Source organism: Gymnogyps californianus, chromosome 6 (genome assembly GCF_018139145.2).
Source record: "Gymnogyps californianus isolate 813 chromosome 6, ASM1813914v2, whole genome shotgun sequence".
Lineage (NCBI taxonomy): Eukaryota > Metazoa > Chordata > Aves > Accipitriformes > Cathartidae > Gymnogyps > Gymnogyps californianus.
Window position 1 is genome coordinate 28,630,355 of NC_059476.1, and position 15,019 is coordinate 28,645,373.

Below are 15,019 nucleotides of genomic sequence, written 5' to 3' on the forward strand. Positions count from 1 at the left end.
GTATCAGTTTCTTGTTCTAACATGTCAAATTTTAGATCTTGAGTATTCTCCTTCATTAAACTATATATTAAGAAAAGGTCTGCCTCTTTTTCTTCCAGATAACTGTCTTTGAAACACCCATTCAAATATCTAATTATTTGCTGACTACCCTGAACTTCAGTTTCTACATCTTAGTGCTGTGCATGCACCCTTTTTTCTTTCTCTGTACTGGGAAACTGTTGTAAATGATTTTCTTTGGCTGGGTCAGGAAGTATTTTTCCATTTGGCTAGTCTTTATTCCTGCTTTTCATTTACAGAGTAATTTCATAGTTAGGCACTAGGCAGCTGCTCTTCTAATGTGTGGACTGGCTTAGCAAATAATTTTATTATGTCTACAGTGCACCAGGTTGCATTATAAAGTTTCAGACAAGGCTATCTCCTTCCTTTCTCATTCATAGCTTTTAGCTATGCCTATGCAATTAAATGGGGTAGCTGACTCTTTGCACATCTTGATAGATACAGGGAGGAATAGCCTCTTTGGGTACTAAGGGTATTGCTTCAAGATTAGTTTAAGCTAGTCTAATTGCAGGCTGCTCCTGTTGACCCTCATTGTCCCCGTTTCTCCTCCTCCCCAGCTAATTTTCAGCTGAATCAGTTCCCTGAACCCAGTTCTTGGCATGGCTATGTGTGTGTGCCAATGACAGCAAAAGGGGAAAGTAGGAATGAATAGGAGGGGGGAGAAGGAAAGAACTGGCATAGTCGGGACTCGGATCATGCCAAGCCAGGACCAGAATGGTGCCCTCAGTGGTGCATACTCACCAGCCTGAACAGTTGAATTCCTTTTGACTTGTGAAGGTGACTTTTGTGAGCACTCTCATCTCCTCAGTTCTGCTCTGGTAGCACACTATATGTTAATGGCAATATTTGTTCTACCTTTTTCCAGATTTTCAATCTGGTAAGATTCTGTAAAATTTGGAAAGCATGCTAAGGTAAAGGACATGAGTACAGGTTTTTATTTTTATGATTTCCATGTTTATGTTGAAGACAGATTAAAGTGTTCAGTCTGAGATACAGTAAGTAATTTTTAGCAAGTAGTATAGCAAATGTATTTTGTGATACTACTTTTGTTTTTGTAAATAGTACAGATTTAGGACACAGTGGCACAAAGATAAGACAAAAAAATCATAATTATATTTCATGGCAGACTTTGCTTTGAATTTAGGAAGGCCAGCTCCAGCATCTGCTTTTCTCAGTGGCAGAGCTATTTCAACTTAACGTAGTCATTCAGACAAAAGAAATAAGCTTTAATTCTACTTAATGGATATCAAACTGAGGCATGCAGTTATGCCCATCATATGTAAAGAAGCCAATTTCAATCTGCTTAGCATCAAAAGAAAGAATTTTAGGCACACACTCAGAGAAAGCATGTTCCTAGTCTTAGAGTCAATAAGAAACACTAGTCAATGATATTTTGATTTATTTTCAATTGTATGAATGTCTCCTGATGACCCACTTGAAAGGATCCTCACTAAACACCGTTGGGCGATGTTGGGGACTAAGCTCTGGGATCTGGCTGCTCTTTCTAACACTGTCTTCAGTAGGACTCCCATAACTGCATATATTTCTGAGCTGTCTATTACTGTAGGATCTGGGGAACATGTATACAATTACTTTCAGAAGAATGACCAGTTCTGGCATATGTAACCTCAGCAAATTAAAACTTCCACTAATAAGAGCCAGAAAGCAATTATAATAGCAGTCTATTTGCAAAGCTGAGACTCTCCATACCAAAGTGACAAATTCTGGCTTTGCAAGGCTGATAATGGTGGAAAGAGGTTGGCTATAGTCAGGAGCTTATGAGAAGCTGTTGCCATTTAGAAAAATATTCTCTTTCTGTTCTTTATATGGAAGAGCTGTAAGTAATTGGTATATATAAAAATGGGGCTTTCTGTAGTCCTTTGCCGAGACAGTTCACTTACATAGCTGCTGTACCTGTTCACTGTAGGTTTGTGGATACCCTTTCTGTAGTGCCATTAACAGAACATGCTTAACCCAATTAATTTAATCTATTTCCATCTGGAAAGTAAGTATTTAGTGTGCATGGGGAATGAACTTTGATCAAGGCATAATTGAGAAATACGTTAATTGTTCTTGTCTAGCCATTTCCTCTCTCTAATTCTTTCACAAATTTGAAAATAGTGTTTTTGCCTTTTCGGCTGATAGGGACAGAAGTCATTGTCTTTGTAGATTTTAGAAGTGCTTTAGGATATACAGTTGATGCATGTATGTTGGAGCATGTTCTACTCAGCAGAACCTATTTTAACAGTGCTATTTGCCTGATTGTAGTCTTGGAGAAGATAAGATGCCTAGACTGAGGTTATACAGCCAGCTCCATTTGGCGTAATTCTGCAGTGTTGTTGAAAGGGACAGTGCCACCCTCCCTCCCTATCACTGCCAGCTGCTTGCCCTGTTTCTCCTGCATGCTTGAGTAAGTGTCTGTGTGATCGTGCCCTAAACCTAGAATAAGGGACCTGATCCAGCCTGAGAACCAATCCTTTTTACTTGGTAAGTTTTCAGTTGAATCAGGTTTCTGATCCAGCACGCGTTACAGTACCATGGTCGTTAGTGTGAGCCCAAGGTAGGAGTAAAGTACTGGGAACAGAAGGTAAGGCCACGCTTTATGTGGCAGCTTGTAATGATGTTTGATTAAGATGGTTTTATAGTTAACTTCATAATTATTACTTTTACACTTTCCTTACAAACAAACCACGTTGAGTACTGTAGGATGTCATTTTGCTCATATCTCACAAAAGCCTTTTATCATCATTGTGTTAACGTGCATTTAATTAAAAGTAACAATGATGCAGACGATTGCTGTGAAAGTTCCCAATGAGAGTGGCTATCTGATCTGTTTCACTGGAGTCATACCTTTCCCCCGTGCTCTTTTCTTGCACTGGTGAGATTGATTGTTTCTGTTGCCTAAATCCACATATTCAGAAGGGTCTATTGCTTTCTCTTTTATTCTGTTGAAGTTGTTTCTATGTTTGTTCAGAGGTTATAGCTGAAATTACTGAATTTTTCCTTTAGGAATTCCAGTGCTCCATTGTGAATCCCTAAAAGGAAGCAGGGATGGGCTGCCTTTCTTTGGAACATACTGCTTGGTTTTTAATACATTTTTTCCTGAGCGCCTTCCCTGTGGTTCCATATGGCAACTCTCCAGCATTGGGCTGAAAAGCAATTTCATATTTCCTTGCATTTCTCTGCCAGCACTACCTTGGACTCTGACTAATGCTAACCAGTGTAATTATCTGTGCCTTTCCTCCTGTGCTTTCCATTGCCACTCAGTCCACAGAATGGTATTCTCCAATCCACAGCAATTATGAGTACGATATATGAGATAGCTGGAAGAGGGTATTGAGGATAAAAAAAAAATGAGATGGTAAACTAAACAACCACTGCTAAGTCAAATGCATAACAGGTCTGAACTTAGACTCTCTTCAAAACTCCCATTAAAATCATCAAGGATTCTGCTCTACGCTTGCATGTCCAATGGTTTGATCTTTATTCTTGGAAGTTGGTGTTTGAACATATGTCAGTCTGTTGAGGTGTTTGAAACACAGAGTGCTGACTTGTCTTTGCTCTTCTGCACGTGAGAACCACAGCCAGCCTGTTTTTTTCCAAGCGGGTGGAAGTGAAGTCCATGTTCATATAGAGATGTGTGGAGAACCACGTGAAAATTCTTGTGTGAATATGTCCTAAAATAACAGCTTCCACATTAGATAACATTCATATTGATAGTAGGGATATAAGATAGAAGGGGTAGTGGATTTCTGCCTGAGTCCCAGCAAAACAGGATTGTGCACTTCTGGAGGAAAGGAGGTCAAGAGTCCAGGTCAGCTGGAAGAGTCTCATGATACTGTGTTTGCTAGATGTGAAAGGTGCTGGTAAGCATCTCCTGCAGGTTCCCCTCAGCTCCAGCTGTTTCTAGCAAGTGAAGCACAGATCCCAGAGGGTTAATTACCGATCTCAGATAGGTAGTACTCATTCTTGCTTTCGTTTGTGCTGAATTTCAAGATTTTTCTAATCTATTTAATAGAAGTATACATGAGATAGTTCTCAATTTCTGTTGTTGGCCTCTGACCTTTGCTTTTGCTGTTACCTCCTCGTGGCTTCTGATGTGGAGGAATCCACAGACGGATGGCAACACAACTCATGCGGATGGGCACATTTTCTGAAAAGACTACGTACATACTGTATGTACCAAAAAGATGTGGTATAGAATTTGATGATTTTATAGAAATATTGGAAATATGAGTATAAGGTGTACACGCTGAAAGAATAGTAGCAAATCATGGAGAAAGCAAGTCCTGCAAAGGACATTATTTATTGAAATAAATATCATCTGCATTATTATTCAGATATTTCTGTTGCTGTAGGAAATAAAAAAAGAAGAAATATGGGAAAAATTGTCTCAAGGCTAATGTCCGGTTTTTTTTGTATTGAATAGTTAAGCGTATGGTTTTCTCTTTTTTATTTCTCATGCAAAACTTTAAATTTTTGTCTTATTGTTTGTTTCTTTTACCTTTTTTACTGTGTTACACAGGATAAAGATGCAGTCATTTCACTGTTCCTAATCCCTTAATTAAGCAGCCTCATACTGAATTTAGCTGCATATCTTCCTGATCCAGGAGTACAAATATGTCCCTGAAAAAGCAGTTGTCTATATTTTTGTCTGTTAAGGTAAGTGCATTTTTTCAGAATTATTAGTTATCTTAAAAAAACCTTAGAAGAAAAAATACATTAAAAAGAGTAAACCTACAAACTCCTTATTGTTAAGATACGTATCTTAAAAATAAAACATATCCTAAAATATATCCTAGAGTAATTTGTGGAAAGACCAGGAGCTGGTTGAAACATTCCAAATAAATGAGGGTGGTGTCATGAAATTTAAAAAAAAAAAAAAAAAAAAAATCTGTTTTGCGGTATATTTTGGGTTTTTGATTTTGCCATTTAAATAGCAAAATTAAATGGCATCTAGTGTCAATGGCATTATTTTGTATAATGTTCCAAACAACATGAAAATACACTTGAGAGAAATTATTATCTTTTTGTATTTCTATTCTCAGTTCCATTTAAAAATAAAAAAATTTAGATTTCTTAGATTTTCATGCAAAATACAGATTCCATTTCTTGAATGTTTTTATTTTGAATTTTATTCCCCACCCCAAGTTTGCAAGTAATATCTGCTACTGCGGTGCCTGCCAGTTTGGATTACCTTCTAAACTCCGCTGCAAGAAGATCAGGTTTTTGGGAAACATTTCTAAATAGTAACATGTAGTTTCCATGTGCTTAAACTGTGATGCACTGTGATCATCTTCTTAAATAGCTACTTTTTTAGTTTCTTAATGACATCGGTCACCTTCGTGATTCAAAGGAGATTTGAGGATGCTTGTAGTGAGGCTAAATGCTGTAATCAGAGCCACACTGTCTTCCTTTGATAAACCTTGTGATACAGGATACAAAAAATATTGAAACTTTAACTACTGCAAGCTCCCCTCTCAGCCCCTGTGTGCGCACACACACACACACACACACGTGCGCTTTTCACCTCTAACACTGAAAATGTGCCTCCAGTCATGGTGGATAAAGACATTACTTGAGAGCTGGTGATGTAGTGAATGCAAATGAGCTGCTGAATGAGACTCTAGAGCCAGAGGGTGCCTATTCATAGTTTTCCAGAAGGCTGTTGGGTTTGGTTGCCTGCAGAAACAGGAAGATTGCACAACGTTTAATCACCTTCTGAAAGTTGTTTTGCAAATGTTAAACCTAGGAACTGAAATTCTGCTGTTTCACTTGTCATGTAAGGAATTAAGTGTTAGTGAGCTGCAAAAAACATCTCCTACTGATCATTTGTAGCTTGTGGGGCTCAGAGACAGTATCAGAGTGTAGCAGCAATAAAATAAAATTCTGTGTTTAATAGTTTTGGAGAGACAAAGGACCTACTCTGTTATAGTCCTGTTTTAGACCTGCACCTCACTTCCATTTTTTAGCACCCTGCAAGTTTGAAGAGTGTTGTTGGTTCCACCAAAGCTGAAAGTAGCAGCAGGTTCCTGAAAATGTTGTCGTTTTTACACTGAGTCAATAAGGGTACGCAGAAAGTCAGAGTATGGAAAACTCTACTCTTCATTTTACTCCATGAAGAAATAAGAGTTTTTGCAAAGGAAAAAAAAAAAGATACAGCACCTTATTTAGTTACCCAGATTTTCTTGTGGGGAGAGAAAAATAATAGAATAGTTTTATGCCAATTATCAACCAATTAAGCTTTGCTTTTCCCTAAACCATGTCTACTAATGTCTGCTTTTGATTTTGTTTTCTGATTTTATTTATCTATCTATCTATTTATTTATTTATTTCCAGGCTGGAAAGATTATCCTGTTGCACTGTAAACAACCACTGAACCTTCTGAAGAGATTTCTCATCTGGGCTGTTTTGCTGGTGAGTTGCTTGAAGCCTGATGCTATAAAGATAATAGAATTAGCAGACCTAGCAGGCCTCATTATTTTTAATTACTATTACTGCTGCTCACACACTACATGTAATTCAGTAAAGCTGGAGTGGAGTGAGGGGGGGACCCAACAACTCTGCATTTCAAAATGGGCCATCATAGAAGTGGCTGTTGTCAGATCCTCCTGTGAATTATGTGTTTTTCAGATTTATCATTCTAACAATATTCTGGACGAATTTCAGAAACCCAACAAAGCAAAGAAGAAAAGGGAATGTGGGCCATAAATAGGTCAAAATCTAAGTACCATCGGCTTGCATTTTGGTTCATTTATCAAAGCAAAATCAATTGTTATTATTAGTCTATTATCATCATCCTTCCAGTGAGCTGGCTTCATTTTAATCAATATTTCTAATTAGACTACATCAAATACAGTTTTAAATTGTAGCAACCCAGCTCAATGTAGGCTAAATTTATATGCATATCTGTATCCATTCTTTTCATTCTATCTTTATTAATAAGATATTCCTTTACAAATAAGTAATAAGCAGCTGTGTTTCAAACGGCTTTGAAGCAGTTATACATCAGACTTGATAATGGACCACCTACTATGTTGAAATGCTGTTTGTCTTTTATTTGTATGAACTATATGCTTTAAATAGCTTTGAAACTGTCATTGAATTTTCAGGTCACAATGCAGAGAGACTGGGGACCAAAGCTCTGTGCCGTGGTTTCCATTGGCTCCTTTGGACTTGTAAACTAAGCGTTCATGGAAGTGGACACAAATAGTCCATTTCCCATTCCTTGGTAGTTTCTTTTCATCCTATAAGTATCTGCTCTGCTCTTTCAGGGTTTGTCTGATAGCTACCTAGCTATCTGTGTCTCATCGTTCTGATTTCCCCCTGTGAAATTGGTATTGCTGCTTTATGCATGCAATGCTAAAAGCAAAAGCAGAATTAGTCCATACTTGAACTATCTTGCTCTCTTGTCTTGCAGTGTCCAAAGCAGGGATTTCGCAGCTTCTAAGAGAGCAACAAAAATCCACTTGTTTAAATTGTTTGGGTATTTTTTTATTGCGGCTGCCTATTAGAAGGCTCTGCAGATGGTCCTCTTCTCTCCATTAATACAAACACAGTAACTGTGCTATGGCTAGGAGTAATTGTTTTGCTTCCCTGCAGGGATTTAGACACTAGTTAATTCTGCAATAGCAGTTTCCATAAGACGTACTTTCCAGGACGATAATGTGGTTCTAGTTCAAACATTCATGACTCAGGAGTATTCAAGATCTCTATGTCTGTCCTAATTTATGACAGCAAGAGAAGGCTTATCGCCACTGTGTTTTTCCTAAGCACACATATATGTGGGTGGGTGTTTGCACACATGTTTATGCATGTGCATGTTTGTATACATAAATCAGAAGCCTTTCTTTAGCAGTCAATGAAAAGAAGAGATTATTGGGAGAAGTCTAATTCTGTTGCCTGTGTATGGAAGTCATTTTGAACAGTGAGGTCAGCAAGGGCACGCTCTGTACTGCATCTTTCAAATAATTCCATTGTAGTTTAATTGATGTGACTCTAGGGCCATATTTTGCATTTAAAAACAATTCTAATCCTTAGCCGATTTACTTAAGTGTCATAACTGGTCATCCAAACATTCCTCTTAGCAATGGACATATAAACTCAGAACAACGAAACCTTCCTTGACTCTGGTCTCATAACTACACTTGTGCGTGCTGTCATTTAAATATGCCGTTTCTGTGTTTTTCACTCTGACAGGCTATTTTGTCTGGTTTGAGTCCCATCCTTCCTCCAGTGTATGCTCTGAAGTCAGCTGCAGTTTTCAGTAATACTTTTATAATACAGGATGTTTAAAAGCATAAAACCAAAGTGACCATTACTCTAATGGGAACCGAAGTGCAAGTAACTATATCAAAAGGTTATTATGCTTACGTCTATGCCAGTCATATGTGCAGTCAGTATACATGTGCAGAGTGCAAAGGAGAAAGTAGCTTTAGAACTGAAACAGGCAGAATCTCTAAATGTTTCAAGGCACATTCAGTTCTTTCTTCACAAAGTTTCTCCATTCCCTTTCTTCCTCAGAGACTGTACAATCTAACATACCCACAGCCTAAATTAGGCAGGTCTTGTAGAAGAAAATGTATGGAAAAACCATATAATCAAAGACTGGATCACAATATATTTCTACACAGGACCAAATTGGAGTTACAAGTCCCAATAGTTCTGGTGTTTCCTAACTTTTTAATACATAACTCAACATGTTTGTATCTTTTTCTGGTTTTTTATATGTCTAATTGTAACTAGCTCTCATTTGCATGGAATATATGTACTATGTGTGTATATAAGGGTACAACAATGTAAGTTTTCTGTTGTTCATCCCAGAACCATACATGGATAGAGAGAGTACTTGACTGCTAATGCACGTTTTGCAGGCAGCTCTTCAGTTTGAAGTAGACTGCTACTTGTGTGAGCTCAGCAAACTGACCTGCTTCACCTCTCTGGTGTCTCTTTCTTGGTCTATGCACCTCTGCTATCATTTTCCATGGCCGAGATCATAAACATTTGAGAGAGGCATTGTGTTTTCGTTAGCACAAGTGAGCTTCATATCCTAATGGGTTGAACTCTTTAGACACCAGTGAAATGCACTAGGGAGATGATAATCTTTTGTAGTAGATTTCTACATATATGCTGAAATAGATCTATTAGAGTTAAGAATAATGGTATTCATATATGTATTCAAATACATGTACATTTTTATCCAACTGTGTTATACTCTTCTTAGGATAAAAGGTTGAAGTAATTTTTGAATATTAATTCTGTCACAGGAGTCCTGTGAGTCAAAGAACTAAATTATTCCACAGATGGTGAAACTGATGCCCTGGAAAATTATGGTTGAGACTTTTGAAGCGTAAAGAAGTGAGATGCCCTTTTGTCAGAGAATTTCAGTGGAATTTCCCTGTGGAATTCCTTTAGGCTCTGTACAAACCCCATCTCAATAATAGGCCAATGATCACAGAAAAGTTAATGGAGGAGCTGGAAGGAGAATCGGGTGTCTTTTCACCCAGATATCTTAATCTGGGATATAATTATTTGATGAGTTCATCTGAGGATATAATAAGCTTCACAAACTTTGAAGTCAGGCAGATGGATAGTATGCATAGTTAAGCATGTGAATACTTTTCGCAATACATTTGAAGGTATCTGATTCTGTGCCTCCCACCGCCTCCTTTTTTTTAATGTTTTAAAGGCTTTATAAAGTTCTCAATTAAGAATGCTTCTCTACGTGGTAGAAAACATTCCTTGCAATAATAACTTCTGTTCTCTTCTGCCTAAATTTACTCTGGTATCATAAGTGTTACAGATATTCGTTAAGGATTGAGGTCTGTGATAAGAATTTTAGTATCGTACATATTTAGAGAATTTTCTTCATCCATAGACATGAAATATGGCACTTTCTCATGCGATATCTGTATAGAAAATTGTAGTTAGTTGGGTGTGAATTAACACTCAGTACTGTGTTAAAAAATTAAAATTAAAACCAGAATAATCAAGAGTGCTAAACTAAACATATACTCTGTAAAAGTTGATCATGATTTTCTCTAAGCTGTGTAAACACTATTCTGCATATTTCCAACATATTCCTCATGCTGTTCCATGTATTTTAAATGAGCAGTTGTTGATTTATTGTATACACACCAGAACTGATCAAAAGCTATCAAAATTCCCCCAAAATATTGGGGGGACTCTGTGAGGCTCTATGAGGACTGAATGAGTGTATTCCACATAATTAAAAAGATAATGGGTACCAGAATGCTCAAGCCAGAGTGCTCAAGCCTCAGCCTTTTAATCTTAATTTCAGTATTGTTGCATACACTTGGACTCCTTGCTCATTCCTCCCTTTTACTCTGCTGATGGGATGTGAGATGACTTTCATGATAGAGGAAAGCTATGAGGTTTCTGATAAGTGTAACAATATACAGTCTTCTCTGTAGTGATATCCTAGTAGAGTAACATGTCACTTGTAGGTCAAAAATAGTGTTTTGCCACTGGTAGCTGGTAGTGTTTTCTGCAACAGCTTATCCCTTTGACTCTTGGCCTTCCATCGGGGGTTCCATAGCACATATAGTACAGGTGACTGAATCAAATGGAGTCAACATAAAAGGCAGTATTTACTCACTGATTTTTCTATGTGAGAAGCTGTTCATATTGTAGCTGTGCAAGATAAATCCTTGATTTTTTTTTTTTTTTTTTTTAATGTAAGGATCTTAAAGCCCATTCAGAAGAAGAGTTAATATAACTTTTCCTGACTGATGTAGCTATGAAGAGGTCATGGCATTGGGCAGATGTGGTAATGAAGACAGCAATATAAGCACCTTTGAAGAATAGGTTTAACATAGGACAAAAGACATTTGGTGAATCAACCTTTGTTCAGTTAACCATGTGCTAAAACTGGTGGCTTGTTGATGTACTTGTCACAGTATTCAAGACTAGATATGTCGCTAGCTGTCACGCACTTCACAGTGCACAGGCACGCTACTGTGGGCACAACTGAAATCCTGCGTTTGTAAGAAAGCTTGGTGATATGTAACATGGACTGGAGTTCATTTACGTGGTGGAGGGAGGAGTAGGGAGAGCAGTTAAAGTTTTAGTACCTCATGTCATGCATGCTTCTGGGAAAATAATAACATAGTCAGTTTTGTAGCATTCCTGTTCATGTCACAGCTGAATACAACCATGGCAAGGTGGGTGAAGTTTTATAAAGTTTCTGTATTGTAAACAGAAAAATACTGGAAACAGCAGAGAGACAAAAATGTAATGTATGTTAATCAGAAGAAAGTCACTACAATACATGAATATTCACTCATTCCTTTAGTTCTGCAGTTTTTCTTCCAATCTTTGGGATGTTGAGGCAGTTTTAAGAGCACCTTTATTTCAGAAGAAAGCAATTTACATACAGATTTGCATGTTCATTTGTAGCTCAGGTTAATTAAAGGTCAATATTTTGGGAGGGATTAAGGAGTATATGTAGTTTCCATGGGATGAACCTCAAAAAGATTTCAGTGATTTATCCTTTCATGTGCATTTGTGTGTGCATATAAGGTATGGTACTTAAACATCTATTACAGAAAACAGCACACTGGGGATTTGGGCAATAGATCATTTTAATGTATGAATAGGTTACATTCCTAACTACTAGTTGGGAAGGGTTAGTTCGTATGGGAAGGGGAATAAAGTAAATGGCCAAGAAAATTTATAGTGTTGCAATTCAACAAAAATATTGATTAGAAGATGAGGAACTCCATTTTTATAAACTTAATCAACACTGATTGTTTGATATTCAGCTAGTAGTCTGTCAGGGAGAAATAAGAGCTATGAGCCTGGAGCAGGGGGGTGGGGAAAGCAAGCTGGCAATATTCTAGGGAAAAAACCCAACTGTGCAAAAAAACCCCAAACCCAACCAAAAACACTAATGTAATTTTCCAGAAGATTCAAAGGCTAAATATTTAAAAGGGGATAGAGACTGTCTATGTTTTGGTTTGTTTGTATTGCTACATAGTTGCCTGACTAGAAATTATATTTCAACAAGCAACTGCTGTATTTATTGGCTTATATTTTATTATGTCCTGTATTTTCACAGTAATCATCTAATAATCTGTTCCACCAAATGGTAGGTTGCCGAGATCCATTTAGAGCCATGAGTGCCATGGCCAAAGGTCAGCGCCGGGGGAGCTCTGCTCTGCGGTATGCAGGTGCCACTTGCATCACAGCCGTTAAGCGTGAAACTAAAATCAATTTCACTGCATCTTTGCAAGCTGGCAAACATAGTAGTCACCTCAGCAGAAAAAAAGACACAACTTGCACACATGGTGTGCCTTTATAAAGAGCTGGGCAGAGTCTGAAAGAAGTTTTAAAGAGCCTGTAACTCTGGTTGTATCTCCAAAACCAGCTGTTGTGTTGTCTCTGCTGCCACCATTCAGGACCTCTCTGCTGCGTTTGTATATCATGTTTGAAGTGACTGGCCAACGACAGTCTGTTTGATAGATTTGGTTAACGCAGTAAGGTTTACAGTGGTATCGGAGAGAAAGTGTTTCAGAGTATGGACTTCTGACTCTGGATTTAAAATTACAAAGTGTGGCTCCTCCTCGGCGTGTAATCCATCTTGACTGTATGCTTCCAGGCATTGCCGTGCTAGAGATTTTGTTCCACCTCCTCTTTTGGAAAATTGCCTTTCCTTCTCTCATTGCTGTCACAGAGAAGATGAACTCCTGGACAGCTTTTCCTCCTGAACTTGAGAAGATTCATCAGAAGGAAAGTGATAACAATGTCTTTCAGGTCATTTAGTGAAAGGACACCCAAATAATCGATGTATCAATTTTTAAAAATCAGGTGAATGCCAATCAGTTGCCAATAACAGTCTTGGTTATGTTAAAGTCAAAGTCTAATTCATGGTGAATTGAATAAAAGGGAAAAAAATCCTAAACCTGTTTGGCCCATGAGTGCAGTTTAAGTTACAGGTATATGATTAAGTTTTGTTTGGTTCTTTATACAAGTTGGTTGTTATTTATTTCTTCAGAGTTTTCACCTTATTTTATCCTTATCGCTTTTATTCATCAGTGATTTACAAGCACAGTGGTATAAGGCACTGAAGTACCAGTGACAAGGGTCCACCTACCTGGATTATGTCATACACATTACAAATACTCGTCTTTTACCTCAAAGCCTCATATGCTTTCAGGGCCCCAGGCTGAAGGCTTCCTGCTTTCATACACCTGGCTGAAGCAAGAAAGAAGCTTTTTACTTGCAAAAAAGTAATTTTCCCTGGAGATGCTCTCCCTTTTAAATAGTCCTTGGACTGGGGAGTGATCCATGGCTCCGAGGAGGGGTGAGGAACTGCTCCCGCGGTGTGCCCCATAGGACCTGGGCTCTGTAGGATGCCTGTCGCCTGCCCTGGCTGCTGGGAAAGCGTGTGTCTCTTCTCTCACATCCTTTCTTGGTTCTGGATTGACTGCTGGATCACTTTGGTTTCCGTTTCTTTCTGTCAAACTTTTTTGGGCAAGATGGCCACTACCGAGTGCTCTTAATTCGGCATTTTCTTTAGAAGCTATCAACATCCCTGGAAATAACATCTGTCAGGGAGGTGGCAAGCTGGGAATTGGGTGCCTGCCCAGCCATAGCATAACAAGACTGCAGGGCACAATTGACTAGAGTGAACAGGAAAATTTCTGAGCCATTGATCCACAAGCTCACATAATGTGTGAAATTGAAAATGTAGCCTGTCAGAGGAAGTAAGCCATATATTTTTAGATTATCTTCCAAAGACTACCCTTAACCATTGTTCAATAGAACACATTCTTTGGTTTTTTGCTGGGGACTGTTTTGTGTTTGGGGTTTTTAAAAAAATTATTTCCTACTGGTAAAGTTTGTAGTTTTTCCTTTTAAAATCATTTTAGTAGGCTAGTTTCTCTTTCATGTCATGTAGCTTTATGTGTGAGCACATATGTATATGTAGTTGTTTACATAAATGCTTTTCAGAGGCCAGCACTAAGAAGTATTTTGCTTTATAATTCTGGATGGTAGAAATAAACACTTAGCAGGACAAGAAAGAGTGCCGAGACCTATTTAGCATGCATTTGTCACCAAGATAAATGAACATGTAACTACATCCTTAGGAGAAGTCTAATGCTCTTCCCGTTTACTTTCATATTATGCTTATAAATATCAGTTGACTTCAGTGGAATTATTTCTGATTAGCATGTATGTGAAACAGCCCCAGAGACTGTCATATATTCCTCTTCTGTCATTCCTCCCTCTTTTTGAAGGTCTATTACTGCGCCAGTACTATATTTCCTACCAGAGGTTTCCTAGTGGCTCTGAAAAGTTTGTTGGAGCCTGCAGCATGCCTGCTTGAAGTAGTTTCTTACCTTCTGAATGGATTTTTCTGTCTCATTTGCCAAAAGAATATGTGAAATAAGGTGGCTGGGCTGGGACAGCACAGCCTTTAGTCCATCCACTCCTACTGAGCAGTAGCAATTACCTCTCGTATGAAGCTTTTTGTCTTATTAGGTATGAAGTGAACGTTAGCTATTCAGAAACTGTAATATTACTGTCTCTTTTCTACCTATGGAGGAGGAAGTGATAGCTGATCGGACACTGTGCATTTTTATGTTTGCAATCCTCTTCAAGTTTGGGAGATTATCTTTTGTACTACATGCCGGTCTTCTACCAAAGCCTTTTAGCATACAAAGTTCAGCATTTTTTTTCTTTTTCAGCATAAAATTGAAGTAATGAATCTTAACCACAACTTTTTTAAGCTATCTGTAATTTGAGAAATAGGTGTTTTTATACATATAGATATGTACATATGTTTCACAAACTACTATTTAGTAGTGTCTGTCTCTCAAGGAAAATAAAACAGCTTTACTACATGTTTAGTGTCAGTAATGGGAATTACACAGGATATTTAAAATGAAAGATTTTCTGTGAACCTCACTAAAGAGATAGCAGATCATTCCTGTAGGGC

The 15,019-nt window shown here is 37.9% G+C and overlaps 1 long non-coding RNA gene across 1 annotated transcript in view; it reads left to right on the forward strand.

The window, feature by feature from the left end:
* Nucleotides 1-15,019, forward strand: part of LOC127017545 (uncharacterized) — a 166,428-nt gene that overhangs the window by 135,749 nt on the left and 15,660 nt on the right. Inside the window, exons 4-5 of the long non-coding RNA XR_007766614.1 lie at nt 4,583-4,719; nt 6,397-6,474. This is a non-coding gene — a long non-coding RNA (uncharacterized LOC127017545). The remainder of the gene's footprint in view (nt 1-4,582; nt 4,720-6,396; nt 6,475-15,019) is intronic.